The sequence below is a fragment of the Callionymus lyra genome, chromosome 5 (genome assembly GCF_982586985.1).
Source record: "Callionymus lyra chromosome 5, fCalLyr1.hap1.1, whole genome shotgun sequence".
Lineage (NCBI taxonomy): Eukaryota > Metazoa > Chordata > Actinopteri > Syngnathiformes > Callionymidae > Callionymus > Callionymus lyra.
This window is the reverse complement of record NC_141822.1, coordinates 21221725-21242381: the sequence shown is the minus strand read 5'-3', so window position 1 is coordinate 21242381 and position 20657 is coordinate 21221725. Positions and strand designations below refer to the sequence as shown.

At 36.6% G+C, this 20657-nt stretch overlaps 1 protein-coding gene across 3 annotated transcripts in view; it reads left to right on the top strand.

The window, feature by feature from the left end:
• Window positions 1-20657, top strand: part of LOC148079724 (receptor tyrosine-protein kinase erbB-4-like) — a 222740-nt gene that overhangs the window by 110993 nt on the left and 91090 nt on the right. The window lies entirely within an intron of this gene.

The window sequence follows — 20657 nt, the reverse complement described above, 5'->3', positions numbered from 1 at the left end:
AATGAAGTGTGGTGTCATCCAATTACTGGGTCAGTGCCATCAAATGAATTCCCTAAACAGTCCCATGAGGCTCGGCTTCATCACAGAAACAATTAGGCATCTGGGGAAACGGTGAGTGGATACGAGAGAGGTCAAGGATCTGGGAAAGTCGCGTTTCTATGCTTTAGATTTGGTCAAACCAGCGGGGTATTTTTTCCTGGTTTTGACCAGTGATCCATGGAAGTGCCCCCCACCCAAGCCTTGACAGTTGATGGATGAGAAGTCCATCTTCCCGCTAAAGCCAAGTCCTCTGGCTTTTACTCTCTTTGTTCGCTTCGTAGAATAAAGAAGGCAGAAGAGACAAGTGATTATGTGGAGTTTAAAGGTCTGGCCCTCTCGGATCTGGGCCACAGTGTAGAGTTGGATTACTCCCATAGTGCAAGACAAACTCTATACAAAAAAAATATATATATATATATATATATGTGTGTGTGTGTGTGTGTGTGTGAGTGTGTATATATATGTTTTTTTATATTGTATTGTTGTGATGGGATGATGAGGTTTATTGATACACTGTAATTTTTCAGGGCTCAGTAGCTGGCCCTTTCAGTTTTAACTGAATTTAGTTTATAACCTAATACAGAGCAGAAAAAAAAGCTTCTTGTGTCTGTAAAGGACACTGTTTCATTAGGTATTTCAAGAACCCTCATTCACTGTTTCGTGAAACCTCAACAGCTGGTGTTGTGCATTGTTTCCATAAACAAATCAGGAATTACTGGAGAGAAAATGGCAGAAGAAAACAGATATTCGATGAATCTTTTCGTATAACCTCCACTTTACGACTCAAATATAGATATTATTGGTAATATACCAAAGTACAATATATACAATTGATAATGGACTAGTTCAGTAAACTAAAGGGCCTGCTAAACTCGAACAAAAAAATCATTTTTTTAAATTCAATATACTCTTTTTTTGTGGGGGCAGGTATATGTTTATGCTTCCAAATACAACTAAATGTGCTAGAATATCAGCGATACCAAAGAAGAAGGCAAAAATATTTGCAAGTCTATAAAAATGTGTTTGTTGTGTGGTGAATTTGACGAGTGTAATTGAAAGCTGCAGTTCGATATCTTCTGCAGGCTATTCCAAAGTCTGATGGAGAAGGATCTGTTACCCTTAGATTTAAGCCTTGACTTTGGGACTTCCATCAAGGCCCGTCCCAAGGGTTTAAGAGTTATAAATAAAATCCACGGAGCCAGTGCAGTGAAGCTTAAACTGGTGTAATGTGCCTTCGTCTGTTAGGACCAGTCAGATCCTTCGCTGCTGAGTTATTGACTAGTGTGGGGCGTGATGTCAGCGAGGAGCAAATTCATAAATAATCCAGACAAGAGAATGTTAATGCATGAATATATTTTGCCAACTTGGCATGGAGAGCATAGGTTTGATTTAATATAGATATATTGTTTTAATATTTGAAAGATGCAGGAGTTGAATATTTTCTTTTTATCTATATATCGATAAAAACGGTAAATAAATAATGAAATAGAAAGCTATTGTAGAGAATACCTAATAGGTACGATCATCTATTTTGACCCGTTAAGATGCTTGTTTGGGTCAGGTTTACAGAATCTCTATATGGAACCACTTACTTTTATGTATGTTCCCACAATCAGCAGATACTGTTTCTTACTCCAGTAGACCCAATGGATCCGAAGACACGACCAATTCTGGGTAAAAAAATTGTTTTTGCAGAGTCAAACAGTATCTAAGAGAAATATTAATGATTCAGTGTTCAATATTTAAACCCTGGTGTGTCTGCAACTTGATAGGCCTAGTTATTTAAGTACATGGGTAAAGTGCTTTGCTGGATTCAGACCTCATTTTAACATCTAGTATTGGTTTTAAGACTCAGTTTCAGTTTTAAGACTATTTGGCCTTTATTTGTTTCTTGATTAGAATCTTGCATAAGAAAATAATGTTGGTGGTTATATAACAGTTGCCTCGACCCATGCATATTTTAAACAACTCAAGAGCTCATTGGAAACACTTTACCTCCATTAAGTAGTTATGGATAAAAGTATGTCTAAAGTTGGATCAGCATATATGCCAGTTGTAAACTTTGATGATTAACCAAAAGGTTCAAAAGCGAGTCAACTGGACTATGTAGTTTTTTTTAGGAACTATCCTAGAAACTCTCCACAGTCAAGTTGACTTGCTTTTGAAACTCTTGGATAACCATGGACTGGATGAATGAGAACCTTCACAGATTTGATGATTAAGTTATTTAAATGAATGTACATACGGTTTTTGAGGGGCGAAATCTAAAAGAAAGGAGAGAAGAGTTAAAATATGATGTACATTTTTTTTTTTAAAAGAAGGGATAAAGCATTAGAAAGTCAGAAGAGAAAAAAGAGAGTAAGAAACATATAAAATAGTTTTCTTTTTTAAAATGATCAAATTATTTAAGGGCAAAAGATATTCCCAAAACAGAGAAAAGAAAAAGTCCTTAACAAAGGAACTTTAGCAAATTGTATTCATAGTTAAAATAAATACAATTATATGTTTGGCTGTTGGAAAATGTTCTACATGGATCAGTTCTTCTCTGACATCATTAGGGCCGCAAAAAGGGCCGCATGTGGTCCACCAGGCTGCACTTTGCCCAGGTCTATTTAACGGTTATAAACGAATGTGTCTATATATATATATATATATATATATATATATATATATAAACTATTATTTATGACATTCAATTGCATCTGTGCTTCAAGATTTGTGCAGCTTAACACGTTTCCCTGAACCATCAGTCAAGCTATGCTTCGTATCTCAATGGGTACCTTACAGATAATTTAATATCATGTATTACTTGGATCTTGCTGCACTTGATTCAACTTGATCAATAGCTTTAAGGGGAAAAAAACAGGAAGAACATTGAAATGTATTGGTAAGTGGGTTATATTGATTCATTTAGATGTTCTTCTTTATGGAACATGATGTTGTTCATTCAATACACTGGGTGGAAGTGATTCTTCCTGCATGTGCTTGGATCACCGGACCTATCAAGTCTCGGGCGCACCAGAATACATATTGCATGAGGATTCATCAATATTTCTCTTAGATACAACTTAAGCAATGAGGAAATATATTTTGGAGACGGAGGAAGACCATTGAAGTATTTGGGTACACAGTGAATTGTAAGGAACTAAGTTGATCTAAGGACAGAGCTGAAAAGGGACTATGTGGAAAACAACTAGAATCTAAACTTGTATCTTATATTTCAAAGGTCTAACTTTGGCTAATGTTTTCTCATAGTTTTTTCTTCAATTATACACAATTATTTTCTATTTTACAATATCACTGATACCAAAGATTGTTTAGGACGCAGATGGGTTTTGGTTGGTGGACGAGAAGGACAAGAACCGGAAACAGCTCAGCAGTGGATTCATATTTGTAAGTGTCCGGTTAAACATGTTTCCTTAGCTCTGTTTTCCCACTTACAGCGTGAACAACTTCCGAATATCTATTTCTCACTTATGTACATGTAAAAAATGTTGACCTCTTGTACTACATGATGCATTAAGTACCAAATCTTGATGATGCTATTAATCCCTCCTATTAAGCTTGTGAATAATTAGGATGTCACAACGTATTCCATCCTTCTTTAATCCTCTTAAGGGGAAATAATTGGTTAAATCCAGCTTTTTAAAAAATCAATTTAACATCTATTAATGTATTATTGTATCGTATGGAGACAGAGGTGGACAACAGGTTAGGCTAGGAAGGTATAACTTTATTGAAATTGTTTTTATCATATCTTTCTCTGTAGCAAAAGTTTTTGTCTGTTGACATGTTGATGTATTTTGTACACAGAAGCACCTGATGTAAAATGATAGTGTTGATGCAATATCTTTTACAATATATGAAATATAGCAGTTGCCATTCAAGGCTGTCATGAGAACTGCTCTGGAGAAGACTGATTGACTGGTGCAAAGAACGTAACATAACACAAGTACATTTCTTCTCCGTAGGAACGATATTTCTACCAATATTGCAGTTTTCAATTTTATTTTTGGTGGTACTATACAAGTGATTGTATTATATGAACATCAAAACATGTGAAATTAAATACCAATTGATACATACATTGATGTGGATAAAATATATGTATTTAGCTTTTGAACTTTAAGAAAAAAAACTTAAATAATTTAACACACCACAGTACAACTGGACATGCCAATAAAAACAAGTTACACACAAACAGTGATCCCTTTGTGTTATCTCAGGGTCAAAGTGACCCAAAGGCCTGAAAACAAATGATGTTGCTTCTGGATCAAGATAAACAACCTCCACCACTGCATATGTATTTCATGAAGCCAGAGAGGTCCTTCACCCTGACCCAAAATCAAAACAAGGAATAAACAATTACATTTGTTCTCAATCCTTCGGGTCACCATGACCCTAAGATTACACAAGGGTTTTGTATATCACATAAATTAGCATTGAAACATCTAAATAAAACTGTCTATACCATTGGAAAATGTAGAAATGTTTTTTTATTTATTTTTTTGAGATTTTGCTTCGTCTCTGTCCACCTTTTTTTCTGGCGCAACCTACTGTAGAGTCAGTGCAAGTGATTTCAATCAGAAACAATCAGTGCTATGTCTCGGTGTGATATGTACTAGATTGACAATTGAACTATGGCGGTCATAATGATCAGTTTTGAAACTCCGTTGTTGTCTTTTCTGGTCCTAGTCTTGTCTTACTTAGTTAATAATTTTAACAATAGATTCTGTTTTTTCTCCAAACTTTAATGCTTCATTTTAATCATGGTTAGGATGTTTGTCACTCATATGTTAACCTGCTCTTTTAAATCCGAGCCATGGTCCTCATTTTACAACTTTTAAGTGAGGAAAATATAAGGACAGATAGGTGTGTTAGCCAAAATCATTTACTGCTGGGATGTAGTGATGGTCTGACGAAGCTTCATTAAGCAGTGTCATTTTGTAACCCAACTTCAGATGATGTTCGTTGCAGACTTCTTGCAATTCCATTTTATATTTACTCTCATTCGTTGAAACAAAGATCATTGCCTCATTTTATCTTCATGTTGGCCTTGACAATTTAACATGACGTGACAGAATGGCAGTGATATCTGATTGTACTTGAACTGAAGCAACCATCCATCTGAGAGAGATTGAAGAACATGAATCACTATTGGCACTGAAGGACCTTGCTTCTTGACAGAAAAATTAACTGGGATTTCTCCAGGCCTAAACTGGCAAATGCACACTGAAAACCGCTCGTAAACAGATTTAATGGACTGTGTTAAACAATGAGTGATTGGTTTAAGTGTGTAGCCTAAAAAATGTTTTCTTCAGGCCGTCAGAGTTTGTTGTCTCATTTGTTCACGTCTAGTGAATTACAAACAAAGGCTTAAAGGTTTTATATTACAGTTAAGCAGAAGTACCTCAACAACACCATGTATCGGTATAGAGTTGGACTGTATTTGTAGTTTAGTGTGCAGAAGTAGTCTTTCATCTGGGCCTCCCCCAGTTGACCACACCAGCTCATGCATTATGTATTTTAAGGAATAGGAAATCCAGTAATGAAGGAGAAAATTCAGGATTCAAACTTTTCTCGGAGCCAAAAAAAAAAGAAAAAGAAAGAATGTAAACAGAAAAACTTAGAATTGAGGGCTGCCACTGTTGGCTTGTATTATTCAGGAAGTCACAGTTGGGGTCTTCGACGCCTCTGGGGGTTTGGTCAGTTGTGCGGTCGAAACTATTCTGCTCATTACAGTACTTTTCGTGTTTATACAGATAATTCATGTTATTTCGGCAGAATAAGCCGTTCACCTATAGTGCATCTTTATTTGTTTTTATTCAGAGATGTTCTGCAGTCGTATGAGCGGGTGAACAGTGTGGAGATCGGGTCTCAGAGGTGTAACTAAAATCCAGCTGTTTCCATGGTGAGTGGCGAGAAGGGGGTGATAACCATTTAAATTAAACGCCTGCACCATGAAAGCAACATGGTTGTTCGTCAAAACAATCCCACGGCACTTGTTTTGCTAAGTGTTGTCACAGACACTGGTGTAACCTATGTGTAATTCGCACTTCAAATACCCACAAATAGCCGGACAGAGAGTTGCCCCGCTGGGAAGCCATTATTGCCACGAATAATGGAAGCTGACACCAAAGGTCCACCTGCAACCGTCTTTCTTTGTTTGGCCCAATACATATTTCTACTTAATCGTCGTATTTATGGTTTGAATTAATGCTTCTTTCAGAAATGCGAACATGCTTCAGAACTAATACTTCTATTCTAGAACCAATTATTCTCAAAGAATAAGAACATGAAACAAAATGAATTAAAACGATGAAAAACAATTGTTTATGATCACATAATTATAGTATGAATATAAATATTTATTCACATGTTTTTTCAACTGGTTAACATGTATAACATCAGATGAGTAGATTAGATAAACATTAATAAAGTTGTTTTTTACACCATAAATAAATAGAACAAGGAGGAAACAAACATGCGTATTCTCCTCTAATTATCTCTAAATCCTGCATATTTTAAGAAAAACTTGACTGCGGGCTAAAATAAATGAACAGTAGCTGAAAATAGAAATAAATATTTGATATCCTCTCGTCTTCTCCCACTTTCCATGCACTTTTCTGGGTTTGTCATCCTTGCCGCCTGAAAATAAGAAGGGTAGGAATGTGTCTATGACAAATTCTGTCTGCCTGAGCTCGTGCAAGTGTGCAGCGTATTTTTTGTGTGTGAAACGTGTTTGGTGAACAATGATCATGTTCATTATGCTGCTGCTGTAGTGAAACTTTACTCCTTAAATTCCACTAAAACTTCCAGAGTTAGGTTTTTGAAAAAGGGATTTCCACCCTGTGGTCCAGTCACCTCCTGGACTGCTATTTCCTCTTTAATGTTAGTTAGAAATTGAAGTATCTCCTCACGTTGTCCCACTTTTTGACGGCATAAACATCGTAACACGAATGTCTAGATATTTTTCTGTCCATTCGTCATTAAATCATCTGTTTACGAATTACAAAGAATTGTCAAAAATGCACTTTTAACATCTTTTTAACAACACATTTATTATGAAATGGCCCAAAGTACTCGTTGAATTTCCCTGCCTTAAAATAGCTTTTCTCCGGGAGAAGGCTCTTTAAATGGTATCCATAGTCAACTCCAACTTTTGTAGTTTGTGAAGCATAATATGAATATAGTCTAGTGCACAACATTACATAAAGTGGTTGAAGGTTACTTCCTACAGTCCAAAACCCACAAAGGTGAATTGTGAACTCTCGCTAAAGAATCTTGAGTTCCAGGTTCGACCCCGCTAAGGGATAAAGCGGGAGAAGATTATTGAATAAATGTGTTTTTAGTGATTCTATAAAGCTGCTTGCTTTTGAAATAAATGCCAGTCGTGGACTCTTTAGGTACAAGTGAGCCCAAAGTGTGAGTAAAAATTGTAATGACATTTATTTTCCCCACCTCAGCCACTGGAGCCTTAACAATACCACACACTCCATAATAGCTGAACGACCACTTTTCGTTGTGCTCCTGCTGGTTCAAATATTCTCTCTCTCCCTCCTATTTTGATTTAAACCCACTCTGACAGACTTTGGAGATCTGTGGCAGTGTCGAACTATAGCTGCTTTTTTCTTTGAGCCAGTAAGACATTATATCTATTGCTATAGCATCCATGAGCGTGTCGACGACTTCCTTGTGATATTCTGTTTGTGTAACTTCCTGGAATGATGTTTTTATCTTCTACCCCAGACAGAATTGAAGATTTCTTTTCCTTTTTTTTTCCCCACCCAAAAGAAAAGTGTATCATTGAGACAGGATGATGAATTAAGTGAGCAAAAACAATGTCAGGGACTCGTGTGGATAAAACCATTCATCTTGGGCCTGTCAGGGTTTGACCGTCCTCGCACTGGGGTTGTTTTCTGCACACTGTCAGGAAATGTTATCACCATTCAGAATGAACGTTTCCTGCACAAAATCTCTCAGAGAACATTTTTCTCTGTGGATATATACACATGTTCTCGACAATAGTTTAGATTCATCTGTTATCTCGACATCTAAACTGTTCATTTTATCTCTAAACGTTGTTCTATTGTGACATATTAGTATGAGATAAGATCCAGAGATAGTTTTTGAGCCACTACAATTTAGTTTTTTTTTGTAATTTGTCCTGATTAGAATTTGAAATGAACAGATTAATAGATTAATTTTAATAGGGTTTTCTTATTCGATGAGAAGCCTGCAAAGGTTTTGTGTGTGTGTGTAAATTATGTAGCTATGAAACTCGGTTCTGACCCTGACTCATTTTGTTTTTTTGAATGAATTAATATATTTAGAACATGTTATCATTTCTAAAGTGAAACCAAAAAGCAAAGGCTATTGTTCAGTTTGCAGCAAATTGCTGAATATGATAACAGATATGTATAGAATACAACTAGCAATATAAAACCTCTAGCAATACATTAATATGTAGATAAGATACATACCTTTATACTACATATAAATCATTATAAAAGATAAATACAATACAACAAAACATATTATAATATATATGCATAAACTAAGCTAACCTTAGTGTTATTATACCAGTTATTATACTTCTAATGCTAATGCTAATTTTTCTGGATTTTTCCCTCATCACCTCTACTATATACTGCTTTATAAATTATCTTTTTTAAATATTGTTTTATTTCTTTCTCAAGATTTTTTCCTTGTTTTCATTATCATATCTCATGAAAATGAAAGAGGAATATGTTGATTAATTACTAAAATAAACGTTTAATTACTTAATGCTCTGCTTTACCAGAGTATCTTAATTTGTGCCGCAGTAATGATGTTGAATTTTGACACAATTTAAACTCTTCTGGATTTGAAAATGTGTTTTTGTAAACAACCACAGGATTCTTCTTTGCTTCATACAGGACTGTGTGGTTCATGTGAACATGGAGAAAGTAATCTTGGAACATTTAATCAGGTCACCAGAGAAATTCAAATGTTACCACACCTACTGTTGTCTTTGCATCGTGTTAACCAAGTTAAACACATGATTAAATAATCCAATAGAAATGAAAATAGTCTCATTTTATTATATTTTTAAAAACTTAGACCAAGATGATTTAGAAGCAAAATAATTTAGTATCAAACATTTGGTTTGTAATGAAGTCGCCTACATTTCTCAGCCCCTAGAAACCCCAGAGATTTTAAAGAGAAGGACGTTTGTGCAGGTTAGATAAGACTATAGGTTCTTTAATCTCCCGGAGCAAATTACAAAGGAAAAATCTAACGTATCCTCTAGTGACCAAGATTAATCATGCAAGCATGACTATGTATGTTGTGTTATCTGGAATATCAAATAGGATTGAGCTATAAAAGAGTGTAAAAGGTTCAACCTCCCATCGGGAAAAGAGTACTTTATCTACAGTATATGCGAGTAAAATCGCTTGATGCACGTTAGTTTAATACACTATACTTGAATATTTCCACAGCCTGTCATAATAAAAACTTGATGCAAACCTTTTTATACACAAGCTTTTGCTCATGATATCACTTCGTCTAAGCAGTGACCTTTAAGAATATTTGGATAGTTCTGATTTCTTTCTCTCTCAGATTTTATTTTACCATCAAAATGTCTACTTTCAGTGCTAATTCTTTTCCTTTTTTGTGTAGTAACCTTGAAAGGAATATGCTCAACTGGAAGCAGCGCACTCACCTCGTCTTAACTTTGAAAGAAAATTGAACACGGGAGACTGATTTCGCAGTGAACTCTGGAACACAATCTTCCTTAAACCACTCCCACCAAAAATAAATCCCTTTGTCTAATGGTACAGAATCCCAAAATGTCGACTCGAATATCAATGAACCTGCAGTGTAGTGAAGTGATGCAATTATTTCCAACATTTCAAGCTCTTCCAGACGGGGGATTCACACTTATTTATTCTACTTTAACAACAAAAAATAAACTTCATCATCAATGATGAATGCATTTTTATTCTGATGCATTTCTATTTTCTGCTTCCCAAACAGGATACATTTCAAGTAAATAATAATAATAGCTATATTCATTATTAGATCACTTACTAACTTGGGATTACCCACATTTTTTTAACATATAAAAAACAAGATAATAGAAAAGTTATTGACTATAGTTGAATAAGTTATATAATATTATTCGTTGGGGTCAACACAATATTCACTAAATTTGCACATATGCTAAACTTATTGGATGTCATCGTATATTTGATTAATAATATGTACAAAAAGAGTTTAACAACGATTCCACGCTAGACCTGATCTCATGTTTAAGAATCTTAAAGAGCAACTAAAGCGTTGATTTAAGTGTTTCTTAACTTGACTTGGACTCTATTCTACTCATCAGTATGTGTCTGTTTGTACAAAACTCTCTTTTCATTGATATATTTACACTTAAATATGTGCTTAAGCCCCGCCCACTGAAAACTGTTATTTTCTGGGGATTACATTTTTTTCACCACAACCACACCCACTCTGCTGTGATTGGTCAAACATTGAGATTAATCACCGCACGTTATCAATCCCTGAAGTCTCCTCCATCAAGGGACTCGTTGTATAATCAAAGCAGGGTGTGATTACAGCTGGCTGGAGGAGTAGTGAAGACCATTATTACGTCATAATAGACTCCGCTCTCGTAACCTCTCTTTTGCCAAGATTTCGGACAAGAAGGAATTTTATGAAGTAATAACTCCAAAACTTTGTCATGATGAACGACTTACTGCATCAAGTATAATAATAATAATAATGCTAACAATAATAATTGCTTTTAGAGAGAAAACTGACACACACAAAGGCAAATACTGCTAATATTGCTAGATGTAATTTTTTTAGCATCCCACTGCTACATGTTTAGAACATTTCACCTCCACTGTCATGAGAGCAGACGTGTGCCAGTGGCTGACGAGCACAAGCTTTGTCACATAACTGCATATAGTCTGTCCGAAGGCAACAGCGTAATGTCATATGTCAGTGTGGCTACAACAGCCTCGCCTCTTGACTAATGGATCGGTGTTGCCACTTCGGCTTTTGCCGGCGCACACTGTACACCACTGTCACAGTTGGACTTTAAAACCTCCTAATTTGTTCACTAGCCTTTGGTGGCGTTAATTTCCAGCCACGTTGGTGTGATGTGACTTGACAACACAGACGCCTCGTGGTTAGGGATTGTAATACTCAAACTCCAGTGAGATTGTTGGGTTGTCTAAGATGATAGATGTTAGTTCCGAAAGCCAAGAGCACAAGGCTCACTCTATGCCCTTTTCCACACAGAGCAAGTTGTTGCTCCAGTGTCTTGAGTCTTTGAGTGTGGATGTGAGAACTTTCATCAGACTTTCTCTTGTCTATATACACCAGAGGAGGGGAATGTTATTTTTTGGTGCAATACATCTTGATGTCCACCTATATTTTCGCTCTTGTGCTTCCTGCTATAGCGCCACCTGGGGGCCATTAACCCACAGAAATCCATAGATTAGCCACATCATTGTATAAGCCACAAGGTTCAAATCGTACGATATATACGTACATAAAAAAAAATATTCAAGGAAGAACAACATGCTTTATGGATTGTGCTTTTTTCTCTATTTATTAAGACGACTCACAAAATTCTGTGTTGCGTGAGTTTGTCTTCAGGCACTTTGGTTTTATCCCACAGCCCGTAAACATACAGAGGTCTATTGGGAACTTGTGGAAATTGTCCGTAGGTATGAGTGGAGCTCTGTCCAGGGTGTCCCCCGCCTCTTAAAGATACTGGGATATGCTCCAGCCCCCCGCTATCCCCATAAGGGAATGAATGGCAAAAAAATAAATTAAAATCCTTATGATCTCATTTTATTTCAAAGTCTTAAGCTGGGTTAATACCTTTTTACCTCTCGAAAAGTCTGCTGAATTAGTTTTAAGTTCTTAAGCTCTTTTAATTACCTTTTATTTTCCCCAAAGTGGAGGTGGGGTCTGCAGAAACACCTGGAAGAAGTGGATATGTAGCCCACATGGAAAGTGGCATGGGGCGTGAGATCAGTCATCCTAACCCGTTTCATGTCGTGTTTATTTTGAAGGGGAAGAAACTCCACTCCGCACTGTCAATCCAGTCAATCAGTCGGGAGTACCTCTGGGCACCGTCATTGAACTTCGGATGTTTAAAGAGCATCCCTCCCTTAGCCATTTTCAAAGTTGCAAATATTTTATTTCAGTGTCAAAAATAACTCTTTAACATGTTATTTTTTATCTTGAATGTCACACACAAAATGGTTTACCCAGAGCAGCCACGCAAGGTGAAGAAGGGCATTGAAGCAATTTAGTAAACAAGTCACTTCCTGCTTATTGACTTTACCTGTGTGTGTAAGATTCACACTGTTTCCCCAGGAGGAACATACCTGAGGGAGTTGACCGTCTTCTGGCCGACACGCACCATTGCACTCTCCTTGGCAGTGTGATCTATACGGACTGGAATGAAACATTCACCATAATATGATTCCTACTGCTTGCACCTTATAGCGATAATGTTTCCTGCTTTGTCGTATTATCCTCAGGTCTTTGTGTAGCTACCAACATGTTTAACTTTAACGTAATATCCTCCTCTTTTAAAGCTTTACTCTTCAAGGTATCACAAACAGTGTAGTGTTAATAATGCATGAAAAAAACATCTGCACTGTGGATCCTTTAAGATTCCACAATACCATTTTATTTTATTATCTTATTCTATTGATGAAAGTGTGATGCGATGAATCAGTAAAACAAAACCAGAGTATTGCAGTACTGTTATTGAGAAGAGTTTGTGCAGCTCATCTCAATATTTTATGATCCCATATTCTTTCCTAGGAAAAACAAAATATCCAATGCTGATGTAAAAACTGTGACTTCATCGTTCATCAGTTTTTGCATTGTTTACTTGACGGACAAGGGAACGCGTTTAAGCCTGGTAACCTCGTCTGATGGGTAGTCAGAACTAGTGATGTGCTGATAAAGCTTCACAAAGAAGTGTCATGTTGTTTAGAATTCAGTAGGTGGCGCCATCAGTGCCATCAATTTAATTTTTCATTAGAAGAGTTGTCTCTGCACAAATTAATTTTGTTTTGAACAAGATAATATTTGTACTATCAAGTATAGTAAGTACTTGACTCTCATGTTTCATCATTTACAGACCACTTGACACTTTACAGACCACTTGACACTTACAAAATAAATTATCAGAATAGTCCGAACGAGAAGACACAAATGCATGGATTACAAGCTACAGATTGTGTAAAATAATAAAATATATAAACCATTAAAGAACCATAATGTAAATAAAGTATGATAGGAAAGCCACAAATTATAAATTGTGAAGCTGTATCAATATTTGTTTACACCTCTATTAGTAACACATAGAAGATATAATTTCTGGGTAAAACATGTTCAATACACATATCACATATGAGGCAGAATTTAGGAAAGTCCAAAAATGTATCTGCTGTTAAATAGATTGTTGTGGACACTGGAAATGGGTTCCTCTGTTGGGTCTTATAGGAACTAAAAGGAGGCTCTGAAATGCTTTTACTGCTTCATAATCTCCAGACTTTCGCCTGGATTTTACCAACTGTTGCCGAGTTATGACACAGACCCCTCGGCAATGTGAGCCGGCATCAACAAGTGGATTCATTAATTAATAAAACTGTTTACTTCACAAACAGTTTAATGCGATGCAAGCCCAATTGTTCTGTCTCCACTAGTGCACCTCTCATATCTGAAGGGGCTGCTGAGATCCCTCGGCAGCTTCTGAGCTTCATTTTTGCTTTAAGACAGAACAGGCGTGTTCACTCATAATTATGTTTTTGTGGAATAAACAAAGTCCTATTCCTTGCCCCTCAGCTGGCGTCGGTGCAGTGGGTTTCAAGGGATACTCTATCAAAATGCAAAAACCTTGGTTTTTGAAGGTATAACTGAAAGACTAAACAAGCCTGTCGGGAGAACCTCAGACTCCCTTTGGCCGGTTGTTTGCTAGCCCACTGATTACTACCAACTGATTAAAAAAAAAGTATATCCTACTATTTAAAACCTTTAAGTAAATAATCTTTATTGCATGCACATAAAAGTAACCCTTTGTTTTGTATTTCAATAAAAGAAAACCAAACTTTCCTGACTTACTAAAATGTTGAAAATGTTAAAGTTTTCCTCTCCAAGAAGTCCCTCATGATGCTTTGAGGTTTATTACTTTATATAGTTCTACCCCATCTCAAATCTTGGATAAAAAGAGGTTATGAAAGAGAATGTAATAATGGTTTTCACTCACTTTGTTCTCGGTATTTTATCATGTTTTTGAGGATTTTCCACTTTGTCTGCAATCCGTTCCGTAAATGTAGGTTCTCAGGTTTTAACTTCTTGACTTAATGAATTAAAAAAATAGATATTTAGATAACTCATATCAACACATTGTATTCAAGACTCCAAGCAAAGATGGAATGGAAATTATAGGCCTGTCATTTGCTTGCTTACTTACTTACTTACTTACTGACTTTACCAAACATTGGAGCAGACCTGAACAAGCAAGAGTCTCATTACTACAGCAAGAGCAGACTTTTCCCGAGACAGTCTATAACCATATAATATACCATAATACCATCACGTTACAGTAGGTTGGAGTGGAAGAGGCCTTCTTTTCTATCATTGCTGAAGCCCTGAGAGAACATTTTGAGAACAGACCTAAAAATGCTCCTTCTCTTGTTTGTGAATAAATACACATGGAAATGAAAATTAGATTGTTCTTACAGTGGAGGGATCCAGAAACATTAATCAGAATCAGAAACGGCTTTATTTGCCTTTTGGCTTTAATATACACAAGATTTTTCACCAGCTGTTGGTGTTTGCTAAGGAATTTTCTTTGTTGTGCATTCAGGATAAATAGAAATAAAGAGAAATGCACAATTCAGCTCAAACAGTCAGTCGCATAGTTATGCTTTTTGTAATACATGAAGTATTATTGTATAATCAACAAATACAGTTTATTAAACTACCACATTATACAATAATACAATAATGATAATACAATAATAATACAACTCATCATTGACATTCTGTGTGATAGATTCAATCATAAATATTCAATCATAATCAAAACTATAATGATCAGCCGCAGGATATAAGTCTGAGATGTAAAATATCATGACACTGTTGTCCTCAATCTGAAACAATAATATGAATACTGATACAGCTTGAAACCCTCCCCAACATCCCCCTGCTTTATTAAACTTTGTCGAGGATTCAGAAAAACAATATCAGAAACATTATTAAATAACTTATATCCGTCCGTTTTGCACTGTGTCTGGTGGTGGGAGCAGCAGCCGAAATGCGGAGGGCAAGTTTCTCTTATCGCCTCACTTATTAAATGCCATCTCTACGGCGTGACCCGGGTTAGCCCTGTTTACTCCACCCAATTGGATTCCGAAACCACCCCCCCTGCAATAAATACAATCCGTGAAATAGTGGCCGTTTGAAATTTCAATATTCAAATACATCTTAAGGCGTCATAGTCCTTCCCTGCACTCTTTATAAACCTACCCCAAACTGCTGTTTTTATCCATTTTATGACAGTTCATACTCTTTCAGAAACCTTCATGATTTTAGCAATATGAAATTCTTAACCATGACTCACCCCGTAAAATTTATGAAAGCTCCTCTGAACGCCCTGCTTCCCCACCCTCATCTGTACCGTCTTCACTTTTAATATTCCGAACTGAAGTTGAATTTCTTTGTTAGCGTCGCCCTATAGCGACATAGCTTTTCCTTTCATTAGCTTGTTCGGCAGTTCAACTCTTAAAGCTACAGTTCGAATTTTCTTTTAGAGCAGCAGCCTGTGCCGAAATCCGCTTAAAAAAACCTTTGAGAATGTAAAAAACACGGTCGGGCAAAGACTAATTTATCAATCGTTTTTGTACCATTTCTGGCTGTTATGCGATTCTGAAGCTGCAACTTTCTGTATTTCTCTCAACATCATATGATTTAATTCATCTCATTTACTCCTTGTGTTTCGAAAACAAACACACATTCACGCCACACCGACCACAACCCAGCATCGGGCAGCATCTTCCTCTGGCTTGTGTGTGTGTGTTTGTGTTTCAGAAACAGAGCAGCCGATGCGACACAGGTGTTTGTATTTACTTCCCTCAGGACTCCCTGTCTTCGCTGCCTGTTTTTGCTCCCAGCATACTGGAATGCATTAAAGAAATCATACAGAACCCGCTCAGACTAAGAAGTAAATTATATCCGTGGAAGGTAATTAGGCGGCGTCAAAGCAAGCCAAAATGACTGAGAATGAGAGTAATCCTTTAATTGAATTAGGTAAATTACAACAGAAAATCCTGTCTGTTGTCCCCCCCCCCTTGTTTTCTCTCTTCTGCTCTTTTCACAAGAGTGTTGCTGCGGTTGCCAGGCAACAAGGAATCTTTTTTTTTTTTTTTTCTTGGTCTTGCCGGCTGGTTCCGGGGGTTGGCATGAAAACATGGGCACATGGTGCTGTGAAGTCGTCCACCATTCAAGTGCAGTCTGGCCCTGCAGGCGAGCTGCCTCCCTTCAGTTGAAAACTCAGGGGTCTTTCACAGCCGATGATAGCAGGGCGAGCTCCCCCCTGGTCCTGAGTTGTAACACGGGGTCACGTTTGGGTCAACGTGTTGAAATAATACACTTTGCTAGAGGGTTGCTTTCTTAACACAACCCTGAGAGAAACTTTTTTTTTTCCTGACTGTACTTTGGGCAGCTGAGTCATGGGCTGCGTGAGGTTGCAAAACACGGTGTGAAATACTTTCAAAATATCGTCGACATCAGCCGCTTGACAGGTGTGGCAACAACAGAACCCTATCGTGAAACAAAGCTTTTGGAAATGAATTTTTGAGTTTCTCTTCTCATTCTGTTCTCTCCACTCCTCAGATGATTGATGAATTGTTATCTAACTAATGAGCACCTCCGCTCCCGTCTCTCTGGCTATTGTCTTTGAGCGACAAAAGAAATACTTGGCAGCTGTGCATGTGTATCTGAGCACTCGATATGGCAACCGTTGTTGGCTTAGTTACTTTAAAGTATTAATGTGGTTACATTACCAGGTCAGCTTTGAAAATTGCTACTTTTAAAGTAGCTATCTACTAGGAAAAGTAACTCTGTTAATATAAGTAAGTTACTTGTTCCTTTACAAAGTAGCTAGTTACTAGAAAAAGAAACTCAGTAAGTTAAAGTTACTTCTTACTTTCAAAGTAGCTAGTTACTATGAAAAGTAACTCAGTTAATTTAAGTTACTTGTTCCTTTCAAAATAGCTAGTCACTAGATAAAGTAACTCAATTCATTTGAGTTACTTGTTCCTTTCAAACTAGCTAGTTACTAGGAAAAGTAACTCAGTTAGTTTGTTACTTTTTACTTTCAAAGTAGCTAGTTACTATGAAAAGTAACTCAGTTAATTTAAGTTACTTGTTCCTTTCAAAGTAGCTAGTCACTAGAAAAAATAACTCAGTTAATTTGAGTTACTTGTTCCTTTGAAAGTAGCTAGATACTAGGAAAAGTAACTCAGTTAGTTTATGTTACCATTTACTTTCAAAGTAGCTAGTTACTAGGAAAAGTAACTCAGTTAGTTTAAGTTACTTGTTACTTTCAAACTAGCTAGTTACTTGGAAAAGTAACTCAATTATTTTGTGTTAGTTTTCACTTTCAAAGTAGCTAGTCACTAGAAAAAATAACTCAGTTAGTTTAAGTTACTTGTTACTTTCAAACTAGCTAGTTACTTGGAAAAGTAACTCAATTATTTTATGTTCCTTTTTACTTTCAAAGTAGCTACTTACTAGGAAAACTAACTCAGTTAGTTTAAGTTACTTGTTACAGCCGACGCCGGTCTCGAACCATCAATCCTTCGCATGGGACTCTGTTCCTCTGTCAAGTGAGCTAATTGAACTGAAGTAATGAGTAAAAAACCTCGTAAAATCAAAGTAACGATAAATGTGTTATCGTTTTTGACAAAGTAATTAGTTACAGCACTTATTACTGCAAAAAACTAACATGGTTACTGTAACTTAACAAAGCGTTATTCACTGATAGCAGCACAACTCTATGGCTGACTTTTATCCCAAAACACAAAAGATTTTTCTCGTGGCCAAACTGTCACTTTCCACGAGAACTCTCCGGAGGTCAGCGGCCAATCACGGCCTGCATTACTCATCCACGTTATAACCCGCTTGTCCTAGTATATCGTTACAATCTTCCTCTCCGTACCCTGTCGCCAACTTATTTGAATGGCCATTTAATGAAACTTCATCATCTAATTATGATCTATTCCTCGCTCGTGGAAAGATGCCAATGTTTCTATGAATACCTTGAACTTGTGCACCTCAGCATAAATCACGCTGTTAGCCGTAATATCGCTGATTGTAAACTCAGCTGCCGCTGGAATTACGTAGGTGGTGATGGAGTAGAGAACATAAAGAACACGACAGACAACAGTTTGTGTGCTCAAGTGGTGATGTGCTTTTGCATCCCCAGTTACGAACCAGCCCTGAGAATTTTGACACCATTTGTCACTGAGCCGGGATAATAATTGTCTCGGAATAAGGAAAACCTGAAATCCATTATCAGGTGGTGATTGGTGTGAATCATAACTTCATATTTCAGGAAATCTAGCAGTGAATACATTTCAAGTGTTCTTCCACTTTTGTCGGTCGTTTGGCAGTATTTAGTCCTTCAGAAGCTTTCTGAGCGGTTGATAAAGTCCTTTTGCGTTTTTTCTATGTATTCTACTGGTGACTTCTGTCTGATTCGCACAGGAGTATTATCTGTGGACCTCTGGTAATTTGTAATAATTGCGGAGAATGTCTGAGTTTGAGTCCTGTGTGATTTGTAATTTAATAATTACTCAAATTACCTACTGTAATTCACCAAACACAGGCGTCAGGTGATAATACTAATCCCGTGTGAATCCAAATGTCTGCGTTTTGAAGGGATTAAAAAGTAAGTAGATCGGGTTTGTTGTTGTTGGGGGTGTGTTCCACATGACAAAAGTAAAGAAGACGTGCGCGCTGCACAGCTACAAACTAAGTTCAAGCCTCGTTATTTCCCATACGAATACACTCGGTTATACTACTATAACAGACTGTGTTTCTTCTGTAAGAATAATGTTGGGGCAAATTTATTTACAGGGCTGCGCTCTTGCTGTTGAGCATCTGCAAAAGTTGAGAAACGAAAGAAAATAAACGGTTTTACACTTTATCTTCTCTAAACGAAAAACACTTGGTTACACTTACACTCTCTGTCAGTAATTGCAAAAAACTCCTTTTTACATCTGTATCTCAAGGTAATGTCAGTAAAAATGACTATTTTACAGACGTTGCTTATCCCGTGTGAATGCACTTAAAATAACGCGGAGGAGGGGGGGTAATCTACAAAACACAGAGGTCCCCAGGTAATACTTATCTCGTGCGAATAGGGCTTAAGCCAGGTTTTACTCTATATTATGGCACATATAACAGGCTCCTCAAAGAGCCTCTGAAATTTGCCTACAGCACCTCTACAGCATTTCTTTAGCCCAAAAAATCTGCCTCACGGAACAGTTAAGCATAAAAGTACAATAGTGGAAAAGTCGTTGTTTTCGTCACCTTGTTTAGAAACGTATAAAACATTCATCATCAACGAATCATACTGGAAAACTTTTTTTTCTTAAAGTAATTAAAAGAAACATTTTATTTTTTAAAGTAGAATTAACTTGGATTATCACAATAAAAAAAAAGAAGGAAATAATCTATTTTCTTTACCAAATAGAGCTAGAAGAAGGTCACTGGAGGAGTTGTTTTTTATTCTTAAGAAAGAGATTTAATAGACTGATCCTAAAACAAGGAGAAAACAGGAACGACCTCCATTTATTTTTAATTCTGTGATTTACTGTTCATGCCGGCCGATTGGGTTGCTCTTTGTATTGGTGAGAGAAGAGCTGTGATTTCAATCGGTAATCTCAAAGTGGGGAACCAACTCCAGGTGGTCTGTGTGCTTTAACTTGGGGGTAAAAGAAAACCCAAACAGATGAATAAAACCTCATAAGTAACATTAGGCGCAGCAAGTAAAACATGACAGGTATTGTGAGGTTTAATTAAATGTTGGCACCTGCTCATTGACAAACAGAGGTTTGTTGTCTTTGGTGTGTAAATTGAACAATTGTTTTATATTTGCCAACTGTCCTTGAATGCAGCATGTGTTTATCCGTGTACAGGACACAGTTGTTGTTGTTGAAAATAAAATAGTTCTTTATACACAATATCATTATTTTTTTCAAATATAATAATCTGATAAGTTATCTTTTGTCTTTTCTTTTGTGCTTGATTGCATGTTCGTTATAACAAAGAGAATATAATTGTGATTGTAGATGGTATTTAATGGAATGGCTGATGAGGTTTATATATTTTTAAATACCATCGCGCAGCAGTCTCTGCTCTATAATATCTGACTCTGAACCACTCATTTAATTTGAATAGTCATAATGGGGTGTTTCATACAATTTAAAATAAGGCTGTAAAATGAAAAAAAAGTGGAAATGTAAACACTATGACTGTTCATATGACTGTTCATATATATTCACTGTAGAAGTACCTCTAGAAAT